Source organism: Penaeus japonicus, unplaced genomic scaffold (assembly GCF_977035675.1).
Source record: "Penaeus japonicus unplaced genomic scaffold, GWHDUDI00000001_assembly GWHDUDI00000039, whole genome shotgun sequence".
NCBI classification, from domain to species: Eukaryota; Metazoa; Arthropoda; class Malacostraca; order Decapoda; family Penaeidae; genus Penaeus; species Penaeus japonicus.
Window position 1 is genome coordinate 22,250,755 of NW_028234441.1, and position 10,000 is coordinate 22,260,754.

The 10,000-nt window shown below is 43.3% G+C and overlaps 1 protein-coding gene across 1 annotated transcript in view; it reads left to right on the forward strand.

Annotated features, from left to right (window-relative positions):
* Positions 1–10,000, forward strand: part of LOC122248106 (6-phosphofructo-2-kinase/fructose-2,6-bisphosphatase 1) — a gene marked incomplete in the record, with an annotated part of 41,654 nt that overhangs the window by 456 nt on the left and 31,198 nt on the right.

The window sequence follows — 10,000 nt, forward strand, 5'->3', positions numbered from 1 at the left end:
TGGTGGAATTTGTCTGTGATTCCTTTTTTTTTTGGGGGGGGGGGGTTGTGGTGGTGATTTATCTGAGCCACTTGTCTAATATTTCCTTGGATTTTGATATTGTCGTTGTTGTTATCACCGTTATCGTCGTCGTCATGAATATTATTATAGTTATTACGACTATTACTATTCCTATTACCATTACTACCACCATTGTTACTACAATTTTTGTTACTGCCACTACTACTGTTACCGCTACTGTTACTACTACTGTTACTGCTACTACTACTACAACTGCTACTACTACTACTACAACCATTACTGCTACTGCTACAACTATTACTACTACTACTACAGCTATTACTGTTACTGCTATATTGCTATTTTACTACAATTATCATTATTATTACTATTTTATTATTGTTGTTGTTGTCGTTATTGTTATTGTCATTGATAAGCAGAGTGACCATTTATGAGAGAGAAAAAAGTTGATGTACATGCTGCTTTCCCTACTATTTATTTAATTATTCTATTTATTTTATTTTTCCACACTTCGGTATCCTTTCATGTAACAAATCCGTTGTCAATAGAAAGTGACTAGGTCTGCCAATGACCACAACATCTCGAGGACTCGCTCATGCTGTTGTTAGCTGCTGTTGACCGCAAAGCTGTCGCGGAGACGGGAATGTAATTGTCATCGAGGCGCCAGCATAAGTAACTTTCCTTATTTGCTGTTGTATCTTTATAAAGGAAGATATACACTCTCTCACTCACTCACGCACGCACACACGCTAATACACGCTAGCACGCACAGCAGCAGACACACACACATACCACGACGTACAACACAGGTACAAATGCATACAGATGTAAACGCACATATAGATAAACACAGATACATACATATGGACACACAAATACACTCAGACACATCTATATGGACACACGAGAGGAAGGAAGGGAGGGAGGGAGGGAAGGAGGGAGGAAGGAAGGAAGGAAGGAAGGAGGGAGGTAGGTAGGTAGGTAGGTAGGTAGGTAGGTAGGTAGGTAGGTAGGTAGGTAGGTAGAAAGGTAGAAAGGAAAGAAGGAAGGAAGGAAAGAAGGTTGGTAGGTCGGTAGGTCAGTAGGTAGAGAGAAAGAAAGAAAGAAAGAAAAGAACGAAAGGAGGGATGAAGGAAAGAGAGACGGAGGCAGGCACGAGGGGGCAGGGAGGGATGGGAGGAAGCCGAACAGTCAGTCAGGTAAGTCAGGAGTCAGGGTCAGTCAGGTCAGTCAAAATACAGTCAGTCAGTGTAGTAACGTCGGAGGAAAAAAGGAATTACAATAAGATTGGACAAAGAAAGGAGTTAAAAGAAACAAAGAAGGAAAGAAAATGTGAAGGAACGAAGGAAAGTACAGTAGAATGGGATAAATGAATAGATGAATTGATAAAGAGGGGAAGGAAGGAAATGTCACATAGTAGGAAAAAGGAATAGGGGGAGGGAGGATTGGTCGATTAGAGGATAAAAGGATAGAACATTGAAAGTGCAGTGGCAGGATAGGAGGAAAGGAGACAGGAATTAGTGAAGGAAGGAAGGAAAAAAAAAGAAAGGAAGGAAGGAAGGAAAGGGAGGGAGAATGGGAAGGGATGAAGGAAAGGGAGGAAGGAAGGAAGGAAAGAAAGAAGGAAAAAAAAGAAAGAAACGGGAAGGGATGAAGGAAAGGGAGAAAAGAAAGAAAGAAAGAAACGAGGGAGGGAGGAAAGAACGAAAGAGATGAATAAAGGAAATGAGCGAGTGAGTTGAGTGATTCCAGCCTCATTGGCCAAAGGAATCGACGAAGGAAGGGATGAAGGACCGAAGCGAGAAGAGGAAAGATTCTAGATATTTGCCGAAGAAGCGAAAGTACTTCCTCAAAAGTAACCTCCGCGGAGATCGTCTCTTTTTTTGTCTTAAGGTCACGAATGAGCAGCACTTCCTCCTCCTCCTCTTAAAAGCACGCGGCGGTGGCCTCCTCGTTGCGTTTTTATCCCTCGCTTCTTTTCTCTCCTCCTCCCCCCCCTCTCTTCACACACACACACACACACACACACACACACACACACACACACACACACACACACACACACACACACACGCGCGCGCACATTTCCATTATCTTGCTTTCGACCCCGTGCCCTCCTATATCCTTCCGTTTTTTTCTCTTCTCTCCCATCTGTCCGTTTCCCTTTTACTTCTTTATTTCCTCGTCTCTTCTCTTCACTTCGTTTCGCTTCGCTTCATTTGTTTTTCTTGTCTCTAATTTTATTTTTTCTTCTTGTCCTCTTCTTTCTCTTTCCCTTTTCTCTTCTCTTCCCTTCCCTCTCCTTTCCTTCCCTTCCCTTCCCTTCCCTTCCCTTCCCCTTCCCTCCCCTCCCTTCCCTTCCCTCCCCTCCCCTCCCCCTCCCCTCCCCTCCCCTCCCCTCCCTTCCCTCCCCCTCCTCTTCCCTTCCCTCCCCTCCCCTTCCCCCTTCCCTCCCCTCCCCTCCCTTCCCTCCCCTCCCTCCCCTCCCCTCCCCTCCCCTCCCCTCCTCCCCTCCCCTCCTCTCCCTCCCCTCCCTCTCCTCTCCTCTCCTCTCCTCTCCTCTCCTCTCCTCTCCTCTCCTCTCCTCTCCTCTCCTTCCCTTCCCTTCCAATTCTAGGAGAGTGGTTTCGTAACAGATATGTGAGCCCAAAGAGGGACAAAGATTGGGGTGAGGATAAACTACGTTACCTCATCCTTTTGAGATGGAAGTAACCAATTGTCTTATCTGTCATGGTATTACTGGTATTCGTAGTAGTGGTAACGATAATAACGTAAGTATCATCATCACCATCGCCATCATCACCATCACCATCACCATCACCATCACCATCACCATCACCATCACCATTATCGTTATCATTATCATTATCATTATCATTATCATTATCATTACCATAATCATAATCATAATCATAATCATAATCATAAACATAAACATAAACATAAACATAAACATAAACATAAACTTCTTCATCATCATCATCATCATCATCATACGCGCATACCCCCAGCGCAAGGAAGGTATAGTTCATGACTTCATTTGTATTTGGGACGAGCCTATTTTTTTTTTCTTTATTTTTCCTTTCTCTTGATTTGGCCTTCATGGTAGGCCTATAACGCGGAAGGTCAGACGACTTTTTTTTTTAAACTTCATCCTCAGACACTTGTAAGATTTGGTGTTCGATGTAACTTCTAGTAATGGGGTGGAGGAGGGGGAATGGGGAAGGGGGAGGGGGTTTAATATTTACGTGTCGAGTGAATGTCCTTTTGTCTTTTTTTCACGGTTTTGAGGATTTTGGTTTTGGGAAAGGTTAGAATTTCACGTTCTAGAGAATGTTCTTTTATCTTTTTTCACGATTTTGAGAGTTCTGGTTTTGGGAAAGGTTAGAATTTCACGATTACAAGGATTTAGTTTTGGGAAAAGTTAGAAATTTACGATCTAGAGGGTTTGGAATGGTTAGATACCACGAGTTAGAGGATTTTGATCTTGGGAAAGGTTAGAATTTTACGATCTAGAGAATAGTGGAATTGGGAAAGGTTAGAATTTTACGATCGAGAGAATCAGCCAAGGAACCCATCGATCACATCAGCGGATTAAACCGAGAGTGGTCGGCGCGTATCTGTGCGTGACTGCCGTGAAGTTTGACGGACCTGAACGCTGACACAAGGTCCTTTTCGGGGTCGGTCATTCAGTCGTCCTTCGCCTGCCCCCGTCACCTTTCTCTCCCCTCTTCCTCTTTCCTCTTTCCTCTTCTCCGTCTGTCTCCTCTCCACTCCCTCTCTTCCTTCTCTCTCTCTAACCTCCTCTCCCTCTCTTCTTTTTCTCCCGTCCGTGCCTTTTCTTCCTTCTCTCATCCTTTTCTTCCCCCTCTTTCTTCTCTCTTTCCTTCCCGTCCTCTTCTTTTTCTCCCGTCCGCGCCCTCTCTTCCTTCTCTCTTTCTTTTCTTCCCTCTCTTCCTTCTCTCTTACCTTCCCGTCCTCTCTCCTTTTTCTCTTCCCTCCCCTCCCTCTCCGCTCCCTCTCGTCCTTCCCCTCCCTCTTCCCCTTCGCTACCTCCCTTCCCTCTCTGCCCTTCCCGTCCTCTTCCTCTCCCGTTCCATTCCTCCCTCCCTCCCTTCTCTCCTGTCTCATGCCCTCCACTGTACTCTCTACCCTTTCCTGTATATCTCCCCTCCCTTCACTCTCTGCTCTACCCATTCCTCTCCCCTCTTATCCCCTCTCCTTCCTCTCCCCTCTTATCCCCTCTCCTTCCTCTCCCGTTCTTCCCTCCATCCCTTCTCTCTCTCCTCCCCTCCTATTCCTCCCTCCCTCCCTCCCCTCCCTTTCCTCTCTCCCTCCCGTCCCTCCCATTCCTCCCTCCCTCTCTCCCCTCCCCGCCCCTCTCTTCCCCTCTCTCCCTTCTCTCTCCCCTCTTTTCCCTTCTCTCTCCCCTCTTTTCCCTCCCCTCACCTCATTTGCTGGTTGATTTTCGGAAGACCACATAAATAAATTATAAATTGTACGAGTGTGATTAAGATGCTAGTGTTTAATAATATTGTGATAAAGGGACCTTGCTTAAGATGCTTGTGTTTAATAATATTATGATAAAGAGACCTTGCAATGCATGTGCGTAACACGAGCTTACAAACCTGTGTGTTATATAATCCATTCACACAGAAACCTGTTTTAATGACAACAGGTGCAAAGCTATATTTTTCTCTCTCTTTCGTTTCATAACCTTGGAATTCCGGTCCGATATTTTCCCTCGTAGAGACTCTTTTTGAAAGACAAAAACACTCTGCGTGATAACTGTTACGAGCAAGGTTGAGTATTTTGATAACCTTGGTGAGATAATCTTGTTGATATGGTCCATATTAATTCTCTCCCTCGGTGGAGTTTGTGATTAGGACGATAAGTTGCATTATATATTGTGCGTTAGGTATGTTGGTTTGGAAAATCTGAGACTATGCTCTAACGGAGAGGGGCAGGAAGGAAGGAAGGAACGAACGAATGAATGAATGAATGAAGGAAGGAAAGAAGGAAGACAGAATGACAGACAGGGTTGCGGGCAGACAGACAAACAAGTATGATTATTTCATTGCGCTTCTTTATTTCCAAACATGGACATCTGTTCCGGAAACCAGTCTCTCTCTCTCTCTCTCTATCTCTCTCTCTCCCTCTCCTCTCTCCCTCCTCCTCTCATCTCCCTCCTTTCTCCCCTCCCTCCCTTCCTCTCCTCTCTTCTTCTCTCTCTCTATCCCTCTCTCTCCATCTCTCTCTCCCTCTCTCCCCCTCTCCCTCTCCCCCTCTCCCTCTCTCTCTCTCTCTCTCTCTCTCTCTCTCCCCCTCCCCCTCCCTCCCTCCCTCTCCCCCTCCCTCCCTCCCTCCCTCCCTCCCTCTCACCCTCCCTCCCTCCCTCTCTCCCTCTCTCCCTCTCCCCCTCCCCCTCCCCCTCCCCCCCTCCTCCTCCTCCTCCTCCTCTCTCTCTCAACACGGTTAGTCACGTCTGAAATTAAATACCGGAATACATTACCATTTTCTGTTGCGCCTCGGGACTGCCTCAGGTTAGAAAATGGAGGGAGTGCCTGAGCTGCTGTTTGCTCGTCCGGAAAGATATCTTTTTTTTTTTAGGGGGGGGGGATGGGGCAGGGATTAGAAGGAATGAGGCTAGGGGCTTTGTTTACTTTCGTTCTGGGGGAAATGGTGTTGGTAGTTATTATTTTTGTTATTATTATCATTATTATTAAGGGTGGTAGTAGTATTGTTGTTGTTGTTATTATTATTGTTGTTGTTATTATAATTATAATAATAATAATAATAATTATTATTATTATTGATAATATTATTATTGTTATGAATATGGATGATACTAATACTGATAATGATGATAATGTTATGAATAGTAGTACCAATAGTAATTTTAGCTGTAGTATCGATATTGTTATTATGTTCATTATTATTAGTAGGAGTAGTAGTAGTAGAAGTAGTGGTAGTAGTAGTAGTAGTAGTAGTAGCAGTAGCAGTAGTAGTAGTAACAATAGTAGTAGCAGTTGTAGTAGTAGTAGTAGTAAAAAAAAAGAAAAAAAGACATTCGTCATGCGCACCGTGCGTGCGTTCACCATCCACCATTCTTGACCAATTTCCACAGTTCCAAAGACCTCAACAAGGAAAGGTTCACCCGAGTTCTCGAATTGTTTTGTATAAATAGCAACTCCTGAGCAGATTAGGAAGGAAAGCAAAGCAAGGTCAGCGATTTGCTTATTCGCACAACACGCTCGAAAGATTTCCCGCGCTTTTCACTCTCCGTCAGCATTTTCGTTTTCTTTTTAATTTCTCTCCTCTCTCTTTCTTCGGAATTCCGTTTTAATCATGTATTTCCTGGTGTGGCTTCTTCGGCGCGTTGGAAGGTTTCTTCATATAGATCCACGCCCTTCCCGAGAGAGATGTAATAGAGGCGGAACTGCCTTGGGGGGAATTCTGGGACCTAATTGTCGTCTCATGAAGGTCTGACATGGAAAGGGTGGGGATCAGGTGGGGCGGGCTGGGCTGGGCTGGGCTGGTTATGGTCTGTGGAGAAAGGTCGGGTCGTGTATAGACACAGGTAGGTATGTGTCTATACACACGCACACATATACGAGCATATGCACAAACGCGCAAGTATGCGCACGCACACGCATAAGCACACGCACAAGCACATGCACACGCACACGCACACGCACACGCACACGCACATGCACACGCACACACACACACACACACACACACACACACACACACACACACACACACACACACACACACACACACACACACACACACACACACACACACACACACACACACACACACACACACACACACACACACATGCACATGCACATGCACATGCACATGCACATGCACATGCACATGCACATGCACATGCACATATACATATACATATACACACAAATACATATTAATATAATATATCTTGTACTTATGTATGTCTGTCTTTCTTTATGTATGTAAGCATAAACATATAGCCATGACCGTCACTGGAAACGCACAAATTCCGCCCACGATTAATATCTGGGCCTGACGAAAAAAAAATCAGAGGAAATTTCAAAAGAAATGAACACTGACGATTTTCTCAGGAAAAGGAAATCCTACTCGTTGCAGGAAACATTTTTTTTCGGCCATTTTCTCTTTCTTGCTCGCTAATCCCATAATTCGTTGTTATTCTTTGTTGCCAGAATTTAACATTGGTTCTCTTGTTAAAACCGCAACAGGTAGCAAGCTAAACGATCATTTATCTTCAAAATTCCTGTATCTCAGTTAGGATGATTCATTATTTATTTTGTTTATTTAGTCTTTCGTTCTGATCGAGACATGCTTGTTCACAGTATTGTCTGGTTTTCGATTTTTTATGTTGTAGTTTAAATCGAAAATCATAGAATTTATCGTCAGGTACCAGTAGGATAAATTTTAGACTGCTTTTCTAAAAATTTCGCAAAATGTATCAAGTTTGATCAATATGGTGTTCGAAATTTTGCCTGAATTACAACACTTAACGACGACTAGGCCTAGCCTTCTAAATATATTGGCAGTCTTTTCTCTTATTTGCTTGTTCTGGGAAAGATCGAAACGTCATCTTTAAAAAAAAGGCGCCAAAAAGAGCGTAAAATTCGCGAAATCTAAGATCACTCCTTTATAAGCACCATTCCCTCCGATTCAGATTTTTTTTTTCCGTATTCATGGCCGAAAATTTCCATGAAAATTTCCATGACTCGGAACACCTCTTACGAGTTAACATGTTTATGGAGGAAGACTCCATATTTTTACAAGCCATTTTTGGGTCGTTGTTTGCATATTCATGTACTTCCTTCGTGATCATTTATTATTTTCCCCAGTCGTGTTCATGGCCAAAAAGTTCAATACCTCAAAACAACTATTTCGAATTATAAAAAAAAAAATAATAATAATAATAATAAAATAGATAAAATATATAAAATAGATAAAATAAAAAAATCTTTGGATCGTTGTAAATATATTCATGTATTTCCTTCGTGATTTATTTATATTTTCCTCCAACATATCTATGACCAAAAAGTTCCATGACTCGAACACCCATTACGAGTTAACGAGTTACATGACTAAGGAGGAAGTAATCGATTGCTTTTTTTTTCTTTTTTTTCTTCAAAGCCTTTTTTTTCTTATCGTTGATGTATTCATGTATTCAAAATCGAATTATGTATGTATATATAAAAAAGAGGTTTTGTGAATGTAGTGAGCGACCTCTACTTTGAAATCCGGTCTACTTCCTACTTCCTACAGAGAAGGTCAGGTCTTGCAATTGCAACTCGTTCCGCTACGTTCGGGTGCGCTGGAGCTCGTTGGAGGTTGAGATAATAAGGCCGTTGCACGTGTTGGTTTTTTGTATTTTTGTTTTTTGTTTTTGTTGTTGTCAGTGTTGGTATAGTGTTAAGAAAAGTGTTTTTGGTATTATTATGTTCTTAAGTATGTTCCTCTCCCTTGCAATCATCTTTAACGCCATCACCGCCGTCGCAGTCACCATCATCATCATCATCATCATCATCATCATCATCATCATCATCATCATCATCATTATCACTACCACCACCACCACGACCACCACCACCACCGTCACCATCCTTTATGTATACATTATCTACACTTCCATCTCTTATACTTCCACCTCGACCTCCCTCCCTCCCCCCCCATCCCCTTCCTTTCTTGCCCTTCCTCCCCATCCCCTTCCTTTCTTGCCCCTCCTCCCCCTCCCCTTCCTTTCTTGCCCTTCCTCCCCTTCCTTACACCTCAGTAATGATTCGAGTTCATGGAATGTTCTCGAGTCCCTGTTTAGTTTGGCACGCATTCCAGGAATGACTCCCGGACCGCCTGGCTGGCTTGCTGGCTGACTGGCACCTACGCACGCGCGCATATACTGTAAACAAAACATCAACGCAGTCGGAAGGAGGGGGGAGGGGGTAGGGTGGGGTTGGGGTGGGGTGGAGTTGGGGTGGGGTGGGGTGGAGTTGGGATGGGTTGGGTTGGGTTGGGTTGGGTAGGGTAGGGATGTTAATGGTGAATCAGGGAGAAGGAGAATCGGAGGGAGAAAGAGGAAGAGAAATGATAAAGGAGAAAGAGCTAAATGGGAGGCAGAGTGAAAGAGCAAAAAAGGTAGAAAAGGCGAGAGAGACGAACAGATAGAGTTGCCACTATAATCATAAGGCAGAAAAAAAAGACAGACAGACAGACAGACAGACAGACAGACAGACAGACGATGGGGCCTAGAGACGCAGAAAGCAAACACACCAAGAGTATTAGCCTTGGAATCTGGGACAGCGTGTTTGTTTTGCCCCCTAACCTGCAAGTCAGTTATCTGATGGGGGTGCCAAAGGAAATGGCGACGAAGAGAGAAAAAGAGAAACACAAGGGAATAAAGGAAAGGAGAAACAAGTATGAGGAGATTAGGTAAGGAAGCAAAGAGGGAGTAAAGTGTAAGTGTAAAGTGGATGTCTTGAGTAAATGCGATTATAAATTGTTGGGATTGTAAGTGTGTAAGTGCAAGTGTAGGTACGAGTAAGTGGAGGTATTAATAGACTCAAGCGTAAGTCATGAAATGAGAAAAAGGGGTGTTAGAGAAAGGAGCAAAAAAGTGGTACAGGAATGAATAATGATCGGATGCAACTAAAAAAAGAAAGATTAATGAAACGGTGAGTCGACGGGGTAGCAGACTTATCTACATTTTTTTTTTTTTTTTTTTATAAATTCATCGTCATTACCGCGTCGGATGAAGCGTTGATAAATCACACTAATAAGATAATAAAGAAAATATGTGTTGGACAAGATGGCGCCCGATTATTTCCTCGTTTAATGGCCTCGTCTTGAGATTTATTTGGTTATTTGGTTATTTACTTCTTTCATTTATTTTGTGTAACTTCCAGTTCCGGTCTTCCTTGACATATATTCTGCTCTCCTTTATGTTATTTTACTT